Consider the following 14183-nt stretch of genomic DNA (forward strand, 5'->3'; position numbering starts at 1 on the left):
CAATATTATCATTGATAAGTTTCAAACAAAGTTTATTTTTTTAGAAAAATTATGTGTTTGTTTGGAGTCATTATTTTGATTTAAAAAAATATCTTTTTTTAATAAATTTTTTTAGCGTATTTGACAAATTTTTAGTAGTAAAAGTAAAAATACTAGAAAAATAAAAAAAAAAAACTTTTTTGAGAAGTTGTAATTTATATTTTTTTTAAATCCTTTTTTGTTAAAAAAAGATGTTTTTCATGTAATAAATAAACAGAAAAATATTTTTATATTATTATACTCAAATAAAATTGATAAATAAAAAGATTTTTTTGTATGAGATATCCAAACATAAAATTACTTTTATTTTTTTATAAAATCTTTTAAAAAAAGATAACTCGAAAAAAAAATTTTTTTTTTTAAAACCTATCCAAACAAACCCTATATCTGCTCTTAAAAGATTAGAAATGTAAATAAAAGATTAGAAATTAAACTCCCTTTATAATAGGCCATAAGATAGCATTAGATTTCAAATGTAAATTTTGAAAATTTATTCAATACAATCTAAACCATATAATATATCAAATAAAAGTATAAAACTCATCTCTGAAATCTCTAGATAAAGATAGAGAAGTTATACTATTTGAAGTATAACTGGTTGGCAATATCAAACACTTTTGCTTAAACAATAATGATTGAATTTTACTTTTTAATTATTTTATGTTTTTGCTCAGCACTTGTGCTCATAAGAATATATAAGTCAGTCGTTATAACACCAAAATGTCAGTTTGGAACATCTGAGGCGTACATTGGGTGCACACCCCAATATTCTAATTCTTTGCCATCATCTTCCACAATAGGCTGACCCAAAATAAGACGATCATAGAAGAACTGGAATGAAACCACGAGTTGAATACTGTTATTAGTGTTGGTGCTTTCTTCCATTACCTTGATCATGTCAATGCAGCATTGCCCGTCGTACCAAAAATAGTTACCGTTATGCCATATATTCTCGCCTGGCATCCAATACCCGTCATAGCTGAAACTTGGGCCATGCATCACTTTAACGCAATACTTATATGACACTTCAGTGGCGTCCACTTGGTAACTCCCATAGTATGCAGGAAACATGACCCAAAAGATGAATCCCAACAAGTTATCACCTGAGGCAACATCTAGAGTAACGGCCCCTCTTTCTGGGTTTATATATCTGAACCATCCCGGGTCTGCACCTGACAACACATTTAACTTGGGATGATTGTGCCTGTCGTTCCACAGAGGAAGAAACTTACCCGTATACTGCCATGGTGTTGTAGCACATGTAGGTGCTACTGCTAGTGGTCGCTTTAGTCTGCCATAGGCATGTTCCGTAATGTTGTTTCTTGCATTCCCTTCCAATTTGTAGCAGTTGGTGAAATTGAAGGTTATATCCTCAAATTGCTGCTGCTGGATTGGCTCTTCAGCCACAGAATCCAAAGCAGATACAAATACAGTGTGTAGTGAGCAGCAGTTGCGAGCAATTATGCACACAACCGATGCTGGAAGCTCTGCTATGGACTCAAGGCTCTCACAGTTGCTCACGTTCAGGTATTTCAGCTTCTGGGAACATACAGCAGATGGAGGAACTTGACGCAGACTCTTGCAACCAGAGATACTCACTTCTCTAAGATTTGGAGCTTTTGATAAATCTGGGAGCTCCATTAGGCTTGACGAACCATCTAGATCCACTTTCCTTAGATTTACAAGATTCTGAAATTAACTAATTAAAAGGTAGGTATGCATGTGTATGGCATCAAATTAATTTCACAATCTTGTTTCCATACCTGTTCACCTTCCCAAAGCGTTTGCAATCCACTGTTGGGCATTATGATTTCAACAAATCTCTCAGCACCAAAAGAAGACGGCAAAGATTTCAAAGGAAACTCGTCCCAATGAAGATAGCTTAACTTCTTTGGCAGGGATGTAATACCTTCTGGAGCACACAACTTTGTTCTGAAACCGGGTGCATGAAATCTAACAAGCTTCAGTTCTGGCATTCTTTCAAATGTCTCAGGGTGCAACCTTATCGTATCAATTTCATACATGTTTAAAGTGATACTTTGAATAGCTTGAGTTCCCTGCATAGTATGTATGTCAAAATTAAATATATATCAAAATGGGACAAAATTACAATCTGGGTAATCTTACGCTTACCTTATTGTATTTTAGTACTTCATAGGTATCACAAGAATCCCATAGTCTACTGCGTTTTCCTGGATCATCTTGACATTCTTTGCGAACAATTTCACGACCCATTTCTCGAATTAATGTCATGCATTGACACACAATTGTTTGAAATGGAAATAAGAGCTTTATTACAAAGATTTGTCAGCCCGATAGTAGTTGTGTATCCACAGCGATCAAGAAGAGATTTTATCTGCTCTTCTGTATTTCTATCAAAGAAACATGCAAGTTCCAAAAACATATTTCGATCATTACGATCTAATTCATTATAACTCAGTCGCAATATACTTTGGATTTTTTCATCAGGCATCTTTTCAAGTTTGGCCAGTTTACTTTCCCACTCTTGTTGAGTTTTTCCTTTAAGAAAGGAACCCAAGATTTTCAATGCTAAAGGGAGGCCTTTGCAATAGTTAAGCACTCTCTTGGACAACTCAACTTGTTCTGCTTCTATAGTGCAGTTTTGCTTGAAGGCATTCAGGCTGAAAAGCCGAAGAGAATCATCATAATTCAATGCCTCAACTTCATGTATATGATCAGCATCCGCCTTAACAAGGACATGTCTCTTGTTGTCACTATGATTCTGCTACTTGCCCCAAACCATGTATGTCCTCCACATAAATCTTCAATTTGATCTGAATCATTGACATCATCAAGAACAACAAGAACCTTTGTTTACCAAGTCTTTTCTTGGCAAAATTAGTTATCCCACCAGGCGTGACAAAGGGACTTGCATCTTCTTCCTTTAGCAGTTTAGAAAGTTCTGTCTTCAAATGATCTATACCATATTTCTTAGCTCTTTCTCTTACATTGTTCAAAAAGCAAAATCCTTCAAACCCATCACACAGTCTATTGAAAACTGCAGTCGCAAGAGTTGTCTTACCAACACCGCCCATGCCCCAAAGGCCAAGAATAACAGATTCCGTGCACAATGATACTAGCTTTTCAATTGGTCCATGAATTCCAACAAGACCATGCAAATCACCTTGGGGTGATTGGTTTAACCTTTGTAAGACACGTTTGACAATTTCATCAACAAGGTCAGCATCATTCCTGCATAATGTATAAGAGGCAAACTTATTAGTAAATCCGACCTAAATCAGATAATATCTCTAATTGACTATTCAACCACATTAAAATCAGAAGAACCAGTGATCTCCCAGAATTTAAGCCAGATAGAAGCAATCAAAAGTACTAATACAACAGTTCATAGTCATTTTCTGCCTAAAATACATCTTAAAGAGGAAAAAAAATTTTACAGCAACATTTTGACGTTCAAAGAACCACACTAGTTTTACCAATGTATTTGATATTAGCAATACCTTGTACTTCCCAAGAAAACTATGGCGTTGCCCAGTTATCATCATGTCAAAATCTCGATCAAGTGTGAGCCTCACAGGCCGATTTAACAGATATGATGAAGGATAGCAAGTGACGTTGAAACAGGTAAATGACTTAAGTTTAAATACGAATTTTATGCATACATAATAACAGCATAGTTTATAAATGTCTCATGGATAACGACGTATCATATATTGCTCTGAATGATGAAAACCCGGAGAGTGTGTGGTAGTTTGTGTCTACGATAGTTGTCTTTCTTGCGACACCTCATAAGAAGAAAAAGAATTGTTATAAAAGCTACCGAATGAAAGAGTAATTGGTAAACAAATGATATTTTCTTCTAGCATATATGGTCTTTTATAGTGGTAAAATAAAAATGGAAGGAATAAAATTTTGTATTTTTATATTAAGAATAGAATTTGATATTTATCCTAATAAAATTAAATAACTAATTAGTTATAATTCATGTATTTAAATAAATTAAATAAAAATATTTTTAAGAATTAATCAAATCAATTAGTTGATAAAAACAATTAGTATAATTAATTTTATTTGATTTATTGAATCTAATTCAACGTCACTTGCTTACAGTGTAGTCCATGTATATATAAGGATAGTTGGAAGGGGTGTTCTAACTAACTGATTGGGGAAGCTAACAGACTGAGACTAACTAGTTAACTGAATTTCAGACTGGTACTCATAACAACAATCTCTAACTGACTTTAACTTAATGCCAACTGGAGCCTTAACTGCCTGAATGCACTATTACTCTGTCATCATTCCTGCTTTGAGATTCTTCTACTTCTTCCACCAGTTTTGAGTCTTCTTCATACTTGACATTCTTCTTCTCATGGTTTCTAGTTTCTGACTCTTCTGACTTCAGTCTTCCTTCTTCAATATTACTCTGTCAGTCTGATACCTCACACTTTCACTCTGAATCATGTCACACTTACCAACACATTCAATCTCTGAATTCGCCTTTGTGAGTAATAAAATTGTGAAAGAATAGAAAAATAAAAGAATTGTGAAAAAGAAAGGATGAAATTTTATTGATTGTTGATTGAATGAATTGTAAATTATGAAGGTAAAACTAAGTATATATAAAGTATTGGCCTATGAAAGATAAAAGTAGATAAAGATAAAGATAACTATAAGATAAGATAAAGACTAAATTATAATTTAATTTGTGTATTCTGTTGGGCTGAATTTGTGGGCCGTGAGACGTCTTTATTGTTGTCATGGGCTAAGGTGGAAGAGTGGTTTAATACGCCCCCGCAAGCTGGAGGATGAAAGATGTCAAGAACACTAAGCTTATTCAGATTAAGATGGAAGGGTTGAGGAGACAAAGGCTTGGTGAAGATGTTAGCTAGTTGCCCAGAAGAGGGAATTGGGAGAAGTTTCATCACTCCAGCTTGAGCTTTTTGTCGAACCAAGTGACAATCAACCTCTAAATGTTTGGTCCGTTCATGAAAAATCGGGTTAGCAGCAATATGAAGAGCACTCAGATTATCACAATATAAAACTGGTGGGCGGATAGGAGAGATGCGTAAAAATTGTAACACATTTAGTATCCATTGAAGTTCACAAGTTGTGTTGGCAAGTGCACGATATTCTGCTTCTGTGGAAGAGCGGGCAACGGTGGTTTGTTTCTTGGTCTTCCAAGAGACTAAAGAACTGCCTAAGAAGAAACAATAACCTGTTAAAGATCGCCGAGTGTCAGGACATCCGGCCCAATCAGAGTCATTGAAGCCGAGAAGTTGAATTTCTAATTCCCTTGGAAAGAAAAGTCATTTGCCGGGACTAGTTTTCAGATATCGTAACACATGCTTGGCAGCTTGAAGATGAGATTCAGTAGGAGATGCCATGAATTGACTTAATTGTTGACTGGCATACATGATGTCCGGTCGAGTAGTGGTGAGATAGATAAGACGGCCAACCAAACGACGATATACAAAAGGGTCGGATATCAGGGGACTTTTGTCTTGATATAGTCTTGTGGTACTATCCATTGGAACAGAGGCAGATTTAGCACCTAATAAACCAGAATCCTCCAAAAGATCAAGACAATATTTTCTCTGAGATAAGCAAATTCCCTTCTCTGATTAAGCAACTTCAATACCCAAAAAATATTTTAATGGGCCCAAGTCTTTAATTCGGAAGTGTTGGTGCAAAATAGACTTAATGGCAGCAAGTTAAGAAATGGAATTACCAGTGAGAACAATATCGTCAACATAGACTAAAAGGATAGAAATTTGATCACCAATAAATTTGACAAATAAACTATAATCAGATGAGGTCTGCTGATATCCATGAGATAGCAAAAGGTGAGAAAGTTTGTCATACCACATACGACTAGATTGTCGTAAACCATACAGTGACTTTAGTAGCTTACAACATTGATTCGGTTGAGGAGATATAAATCCGGGTGGCAGAGTCATATAAACATCCTCAGAAAGATCCCCATGTAAGAAAGCATTATTGACATCCAACTGATGTATAGGCCAATGCTTCATAGAGGTCAATGCCAAAACTAATCTGATAGTGGCAGGCTTGACAACAGGGGAGAAAGTTTCCAAGAAATCAATACCTTCAGTTTGAGTGAACCCTTTAGCCACAAGGCGTGCTTTATATTGATCAACTGAACCATCAGGCTTACGTTTGATGCGATAGACCCATTTACAGCCAACTGGCTTAACCCCTGCAGGGCAATCAACAAGACGCCAAATTTGTTCAGCTCAAGAGCATCCAACTCATCTTTCATAGCACTACGCCAATTAGAGTGTTGATTGGCGTCCTTAAAAGACTTTGGCTCAATGTCAGAATGTAGAGATAAAAGAAACTTTTTATGTGAAGATGAAAGAGAAGAAAAAGATATGACTGAAGACAAAGGATACTTGCACTTTGAGGGAGATTGATTTGTAGAGATGAGAGAGAAATTACACAAGTAATCAGAGAGATATGCTGGAGGTCGGTGAGGCCGGTCGGAATGACGAGGATGGGGTTGCTCAGGTGGTGAAGAAGGTGACGGGGGATGAGAAGGTGATGGTGGACTGGTGTCTAGTGTTGAAAGTGATTCGGTGGTCATGGGTTCAACTTGGTTAGGAAACGATAGTGAGGAAGAAGGAGAGGTTGTTGGAGAAAATAAAGAACTAGGTGGAGTTGGGTCAATGGGTATAGGTGAGGGTTCAACTGGAAGACTAACTGAATCTTGTTTTTGAGAAGGTGTGTTTGGCAATGTTGGGCTGAGTGTCTGGAATTGGACATTTTTTGTGACTAAGGGCAAGATCTTTTCATAAAAAATTACGTTTCTAGAAATCTCAATTCTTTTATCTTCTAAAACATAAACAATATACCCTTTAAAACCATATTGAAAGCCAATAAATACAGCCTTTTTGGCTCTTGGATCAAATTTTGATCTGTTTGCCATTTGGGTAGAAACTAAACATAAGCATCCAAAAATTTTAATGTCATGATAATTTGGTGGATGATTGAATAAAATCTCAAATGATGTTTTAAAATTAATTGCGGATGATGGAACTCTATTAAGTGAATAAACAGCATGTCTAACAGCATAAGACCAAAAAGATGATGGTAAATTAGATTGAAACATAAGAGCACGAGCTATATTCAAAATATGTTGATGCTTGCGTTCTACCCTTCTATTTTGTTGAGGAGTTTCAACATAACTACGTTGATGAATAATGCCCTTTGAAGCATAAAAATCAGGTAAAATAAATTCTGGTCCATTATCGGAACGAATAGTTTTGACTTTGGAGTTGAATTGTGTTTCAATTAAAGTAATAAAATTTTTTATTTGATTTTGTACTTCTCCTTTTGATTTTAATAAGGTAACCCATGTAAAGCGGCTAAAATCATCAACAATAGTAAAAAAATATTTATGATTATGAATAGAATTTTGTGGAAACGGATCCCAAATATCAAAGTCTAATAAATCAAAACTTGCATTGGCTTTGTTAAAACTTTGAGAAAATGAAAGTTTCTTTTGTTTAGAAAGATGACAAATGTCACAAGCCTCGTCATGATGCATAGAGATAAAAGGAAATTGTTTATGTAAATGATTAAGGGCTTGTTTGGGTGAGCTTCTAAGAAAAGATCTTTTTTCGATTTATCTTTTTTTAAAAGATCTTATAGAGAAGTAAAAGTAATTTTATGTTTGGATATCTCATGTAAAAAGGTCTTTTTATCAATCAATTATGTTTGGGTATAACAATATAAAAGTACTTTTTTGTTTATTTATTACATGGAAAACATCTTTTTTTTAAGGAAAAAAGATCTTTTAAAAAAAGATGTAAATTACAGCTTCTCAAAAAAGATCTTTTTTTTATTTTACTAGTACTTTTACTTTTACTACTAGAAATTTGCCAAACACATTAAAAAATAAAAAAAGATCTTTTTTCATTGAAAAAAGATCTTTTTTTAACAAAATAATGGCGCCCAAACATGCACTAAGTCTTTGCTCATAAAGGTGTCCTAAACGAAAATGCCATATATTGGAAGGTGTAATGGGTGGAGATTGGATGAAATTTATGGAGTGTGTAGTGGATGAATTTTTACCGAAATTGGGTTTAAAGACATATAATCCCTCTCTCATTCTGGCCAAATCAATTGTCCCCAAATTGTTGCTCTGTAGAGTGCAAGAAGAAGATGAAAAAGTGAGTTCACATATGAGTGCTGAAGTAATTTTTGAAACAGAGATAATATTAAAGTTGAAATGAGGTAAATAAAGAACATCATGAAGAACCAAGGATGATGAAAATTGAACGATGCCTTTATAAGAAATAGTAGTTCGAGAACCATTTGGTAAATGAACAATAATAGGAGAAATTTGTGTGTAAGAAATAAACCAAGACAAATTTGATGCAATGTGATCTGTGGCACCAGAATCAATGATCCAAGTATTCAAGAATGAATCTTGATTTGAAAAATTGTTAACAGTAGAAAAGGTATTGAAAGAACAAAGGTAATGAGTAGTTGGACTTAGTAAAAGCTCAAGTTGGTTTGAAGGACGAGCTTCTTCATTGAAAGGAAGTGCCATGAAAGAAAAGTGTTGGGCTGACGAAAGGTCCAAAAGAGGCTCCGGATGAAGTTGCTGGTGTGCCATTTCTCCTTGATCCATGGATGTCAGCAGAGCTCAAGAAGAGTTCTGATACCATAATAAAATTGTGAAAGAATAGAAAAATAAAAGAATTGTGAAAAAGAAAGGATGAAATTTTATTGATTGTTGATTGAATGAATTGTAAATTATGAAGGTAAAACTAAGTATATATAGAGTATTGGCCTATGAAAGATAAAAGTAGATAAAGATAAGATAAAGATAAAGATAAAGATAACTATAAGATAAGATAAAGACTAAATTATAATTTAATTTGTGTATTCTGTTGAGCTGAATTTGTGGGTCGTGAGACGTCTTTATTATTGTCATGGGCTAAGGTGGAAGAGTGGTTTAATTGAGCTTCTCAAACTCCGCAAACAGAGTTTTCACAACAATGAGCACACCACCACCACCACCACCATTCGAGCAGGAATAAGCGTTCCTTTAGGCTACTTCAATCTCATAGTATCTTTACCGTTCATCAAGGAAGACAATGTTCCCAAATTTTTACTAGGTGTCCTCGTTGGGGTGCTTATTGCTTAAGGCGCCGGTTCAAGCCACTCTTGCCAACAAGTTGGCCTATTCTGCCGATGAATTGGAAAGATCGACTCATGTTGAGGTTCAATTCAATTTTTGCTCTGAAGGATGAACACGTGAAGGATGAAAAAAAATCGAAAGATCCTCTCAAAAGAGAGAAATCTCTTCCTATGAAGAATAGAAAGAAGAATTGAAAGGGGCTTCGGGTTCGGATTCCCCCTCACTGACATGAGAACGGTGGAAACCCTAATCGAAAGTGTTGAGTTAGTTTTTTTGGTCTTTCTTTTTTTTGTATCAGTTGTACAAAAGTTCAAATTTTTCTCTTTCGTCAGGGTTTTTTTTTTCTTGGATTTGGGTTTTGGGTTCTCTTTTTCAGTGTTTATTTCCTAGGCGCCGGTTCAAGCCACTCTTGCCAACAAGTTGGCCTATTCCGCCAATGAATTAGAAGGATCGATTCATGTTGAGGTTCAATTCAATTTTTGCACGCACCGAAGAAGATCATCTGAAGAATGAACACGTGAAAGATGAAGAAAAATCGAAAGATCTTCTCAAAAAAGAGAAATCTCCTCCTGTGAAGAATAGAAAGGGGGCTTCGGGTTCGAGTTCGGGTCCCCTCACCGACACGGGAACGGTGGAAACCCTAATCGAAAGTGTTGAGTTATTTTTTTTGTCTTTTTTTTTTCATACCAGTTGTACAAAAGTTCTAGTTTTTCTCTTTCGTCGGGTTATTTTTTTTCTTGGATTTGGGTTATGGGTTCTCTTTTTCAATGTTACGTGTTATTTTCTAGGCGCAGTTCAAGCCACTCTTACCAACAAGTTGGCCTATTCGGCCGATGAATTGGAAAGATCGACTCATGTTGAGATTCAATTCAAATTTTGCACGCACCGAAGAAGATCATCTGAAGAATGAACACGTGAAGGATGAAAAAAAATCGAAAGATCCTCTCAAGAAAGAGAAATCTCCTCCGGTGAAGAATAGAAAGTGTTATCATGGTACAAAGAGTTTAGGAAAGAAACGAAAAATTATTTTTGTTATTCATATTTTTCATCAGTGATTACAAGGTTCTTACCAATATATAGACCAAGAGTACGCTAAGAGTACGCTCGTTATGGAATAATATCCTAATAAATTACATTGATTTTTTTTAATCATCTTTGATATTTTACTGATTTTGTTCCTAATTATGATATTTTAATAGAAAGTTGGCTTCGGGTTCGTGTTCCCCCTCACCGACACGGGAACAGTGGAAACCCTACTCGAAAGTGTTGAGTTAGTTTTTTTTGTCTTTCTTTTTTTTTGTTTTCGTATCAGTTGTACAAAAGTTCTAGTTTTTCATATTTTTCATAAGTGATTACAAGGTTATTACCAATATATAGACCAAAAGTACGCTAAGAGTATGTTATGGAATAATATCCTAATAAATTACATTGATATTTTTTTAATTATCTTTGATATTTTCTTGATTTGTTCCCTAATTATGATATTCTAATAAAAATGGGGCTTCGGGTTCGGGTTCCCCTCATCAACACGGGAACAGTGAAAACCCTAATCGAAAGTGCTGAGTTAGTTTTTTTGTCTTTCTTTTTTTATTTTGTATCAGTTATACAAAAGTTCTAATTTTTCTCTTTCGTGGGGTTATTTTTTTCTTGGATTTGGGTTTTGGGTTCTCTTTGTTAGTGTCACGTGTTATTTTCTAGGCGCAGTTCAAGTCACTCTTACCAACAAGTTGGCCTATTCCGCCGATGAATTGGAAAGAATGTTGAGTTTCAATACAATTTTTGCATGCACCAAAGAAGATCATCTGAAGAATGAACACGTGAAGGATGAAGAAAAATCGAAAGATCCTCTCAAGAAAGAGAAATCTCCTCCGGTGAAGAATAGAAAGTGTTACCATGGTAGAAACGAAGCATTATTTTTCTTATTCATATTTTTCATCAGTGATTACAAGGTTCTTACCAACATATAGACCAACAGTACGCTAAGAGTATGCTCGTAAGGAATAATATCATAATAAATTACATTGATTTTTTTCTAATCATCTTTGATATTTTCCTGATTTTGTTCCCTAATTATGATATTTTAATATAACGAAGGACTTCGAGTTCGGGTTCTGTTTCCCCCTCACCGACACGGAAACAGTGGAAACCCTAATCGAAAGTGTTGAGTTAGTTTTTTTTGCCTTTCTTTTTTTTCTTCGTATCAGTTGTACAAAAGTTCTAGTTTTCCATATTTTTCATCAGTGATTACAAGGTTCTTATCAATATATAGATCAAGAGTATGCTAAGAGTACGCTCGTTATGGAATAATATCCTAATAAATTACATTGATTTTTTTTTCTAATCATCTTTGATATTTTTCTGATTTTGTTCCTAATTATGATATTCTAATAGTAATGGGGCTTCGGGTTCGGGTTCGGTTCCCCTCACCGACACTGGAACCTCCAGTGAAAACCCTAATCGAAAGTGCTGAGTTAGTTTTTTTTGTCTTTCTTTTTTTGTTTTCGTATAAGTTGTACAAAAGTTCTAGTTTTTCATATTTTTCATCAGTGATTACAAGGTTCTTACCAATATATAGACCAATATATTTTTCAATTCAATTTTTGCACGGAAGAAGATCATCTGAAGGATGAACACGTGAAGTATGAAGAAAAATCAAAAGATCCTCTCAAGAAAGAAAAATCTCCTCCGGTGAAGAATAGAAAGAAGAATAGAAAGTGTTACCATGGTACAAAGAGTTTAGGAAAGGAACGAAGAATTATTTTTGTTATTCATGTTTTTCATCACTGATTACAAGGTTTTTACCAATATATAGACCAAGAGTACGCTAAGAGTAAGCTCGTTATGGAATAATATCCTAATAAATTACATTGATTTTTTTTTAATCATCTTTGATATTTTCCTGATTTTGTTCCCTAATTATGATATTCTAATACTCCCCTTAAGGTGAAGATGAGTAGTGGGATCACCAATAGTCAGCTTAGTTAGAACTTTAGCAAGGGCTTGTCTTGAAACTGCTTTAGTAAGAATATCAGCCAACTGATCTTCTGATCTCACAAATGGAAGTTCAATAATGTCATTCTCAATTTTTTTCTTCGATTCACCTCAACATGTTTTGTTCTATCATGTTATACGGGATTCTCTGAAATACTGATTCCGGCTTTGTTGTCATATTTCAACTGACTTGGCAATTGTGGTGAAACCCAATCTCAATAATCAATTGTCTTATCCACAATACTTCAGTTATGCCTTTAACGATTTCTCGAAATTCTGCCTCTGCGCTTGAAAGAGCTACAACTTTCTGCTTCTTGCTTTTCCAAGTTACCAGGTTGCCTCCAACAAGTGTAAAGTAACCAGCTGTTGATCTTCTATCATTTGGGTTGCCCGCCCAATCTGCGTCAGTGTATGCCTCAACCTTCAAATGGTCATTCCTTTTGAAAATGATTCCACTTATTGGAGTTCCCTTCAAATATCGAACTATCCTCACAGCAGTGGCTTCCTTATTATGATTTCTTGATGACTGGGATTATTTTTCCACTAACCTGGATAACCCACAATATTAAAGCAGTTTTCTTTGGTGTGTTTCTTATTTCTTCTTCCCCCAATTGCTTTTTTTATCAGAGTTACCCATAATGGATAATCATTTCTGTTTAGTTTGAAACCAATTGACAAATTGTCAGAATTGGTTTATGATGATCACATTCCAAAACTATTGCGCAGCATATTTGCAATTTGGGTTCTCTTTTTCAGTGTCACTTGTTTTTTGACTTATTTTTTTTGGGAGGGGTTTTTTTTTCTTGGCATCATCAAGTAGAAGACTAAGCTAAAGATCCGTTTCGAGAAACAGTAAGGAGGAGTGAGTGTGATATTTGGGTTCCTTCTTTGAGCGGGATAAGCCTCAATGTAGTCCGTGAAGTTGCACTCGAGCCTCATAGTAGTCCCTGAACTTAAAAATTCCTCAAAGTCATCCCCGAACTTGCACTCCGGGACTCAAAGTTGTCCTTCCGGCAATTTCTGGACACCTGGCACAACCAGAAAGCTGAGCTGGCAGCCTTCGTGACACGTGAGCCTTACAACGGCTAGTTGATGTGGCAGAGTAAACTCTCCCGCATCAATTTGGTCCCTCAGTTGAAGTTAAAACCCTAATCCCCAAATTTGAAGGCCACAGTGCTCACTCTGTTCTCTTCTCCTCGGTTCTGTGTTCTTGTCTTCTCCATCTTTGAAGCCCGACGGTTATGGCAACCACGAGCTATGGCATAAGTACATAGATATCACACAATTGTGGCATAGGATTTACCCAATTGTTATGAAACTAGGCAGTGTATATTGGATAGAAATAGTACCACGATACAAAAATTATGTAATTATGTAGCAGAGGAACTTCGATGAACAAAGCTGAAAACCACTCGAGCAATTTATTTATTTTTTCACTGTAACTCTTAAAAGGGTGCCTAATGATGTTAGTATATGGCATTGTGTTAAACATAGATATTGAGGAAACCATGCTTTTCACAGAATATAGAATGTAAAGCCTTTCAACGGAGCAAAGTTAGCTTTTGTATCTTCAATAGCTATCTACCTACATATCTTCATTTCCAGAATGAAGAAGTGCCATTTACAACTATATGTAATCATACCTAGTTAGAGCCATCCAACAAGACCCAATGCTAATGTACTCAGTTGCTTCTAACTGGTATTAGAAACTGATGAATGTCTATGGAAGTGAATATCAGCTACATGAATGAAACCCTCTACTTTAGAACAAACATTAGCTCAAAGGGAGAACAATATAATCTTATGATGACCAAAACAAAGAGCATCGGAAGCACTAGAAGTATGGAAATACAACGCATCACCTTAGATATTCACTTACACACAGTTACTCCACATTCGTGCACTATTCAACAGTAACTGCACTATGATAGTTACTCAGTTTCAGATCAACTCCGGTCTCGCTGGGAAATGGTCACAGCAAATTTATACCTTCTTTGCACCA

At 35.3% G+C, this 14183-nt stretch overlaps 1 pseudogene; it reads right to left on the bottom strand.

Annotated features, from left to right (window-relative positions):
- Window positions 1-1036: 1036 nt before the first annotated feature.
- LOC140181704 (disease resistance protein RUN1-like) lies at window positions 1037-6625 on the bottom strand (annotated as a pseudogene).
- Window positions 6626-14183: the final 7558 nt, after the last annotated feature.

Source organism: Arachis hypogaea, chromosome 18, assembly GCF_003086295.3.
Source record: "Arachis hypogaea cultivar Tifrunner chromosome 18, arahy.Tifrunner.gnm2.J5K5, whole genome shotgun sequence".
Classification (NCBI taxonomy): domain Eukaryota; kingdom Viridiplantae; phylum Streptophyta; class Magnoliopsida; order Fabales; family Fabaceae; genus Arachis; species Arachis hypogaea.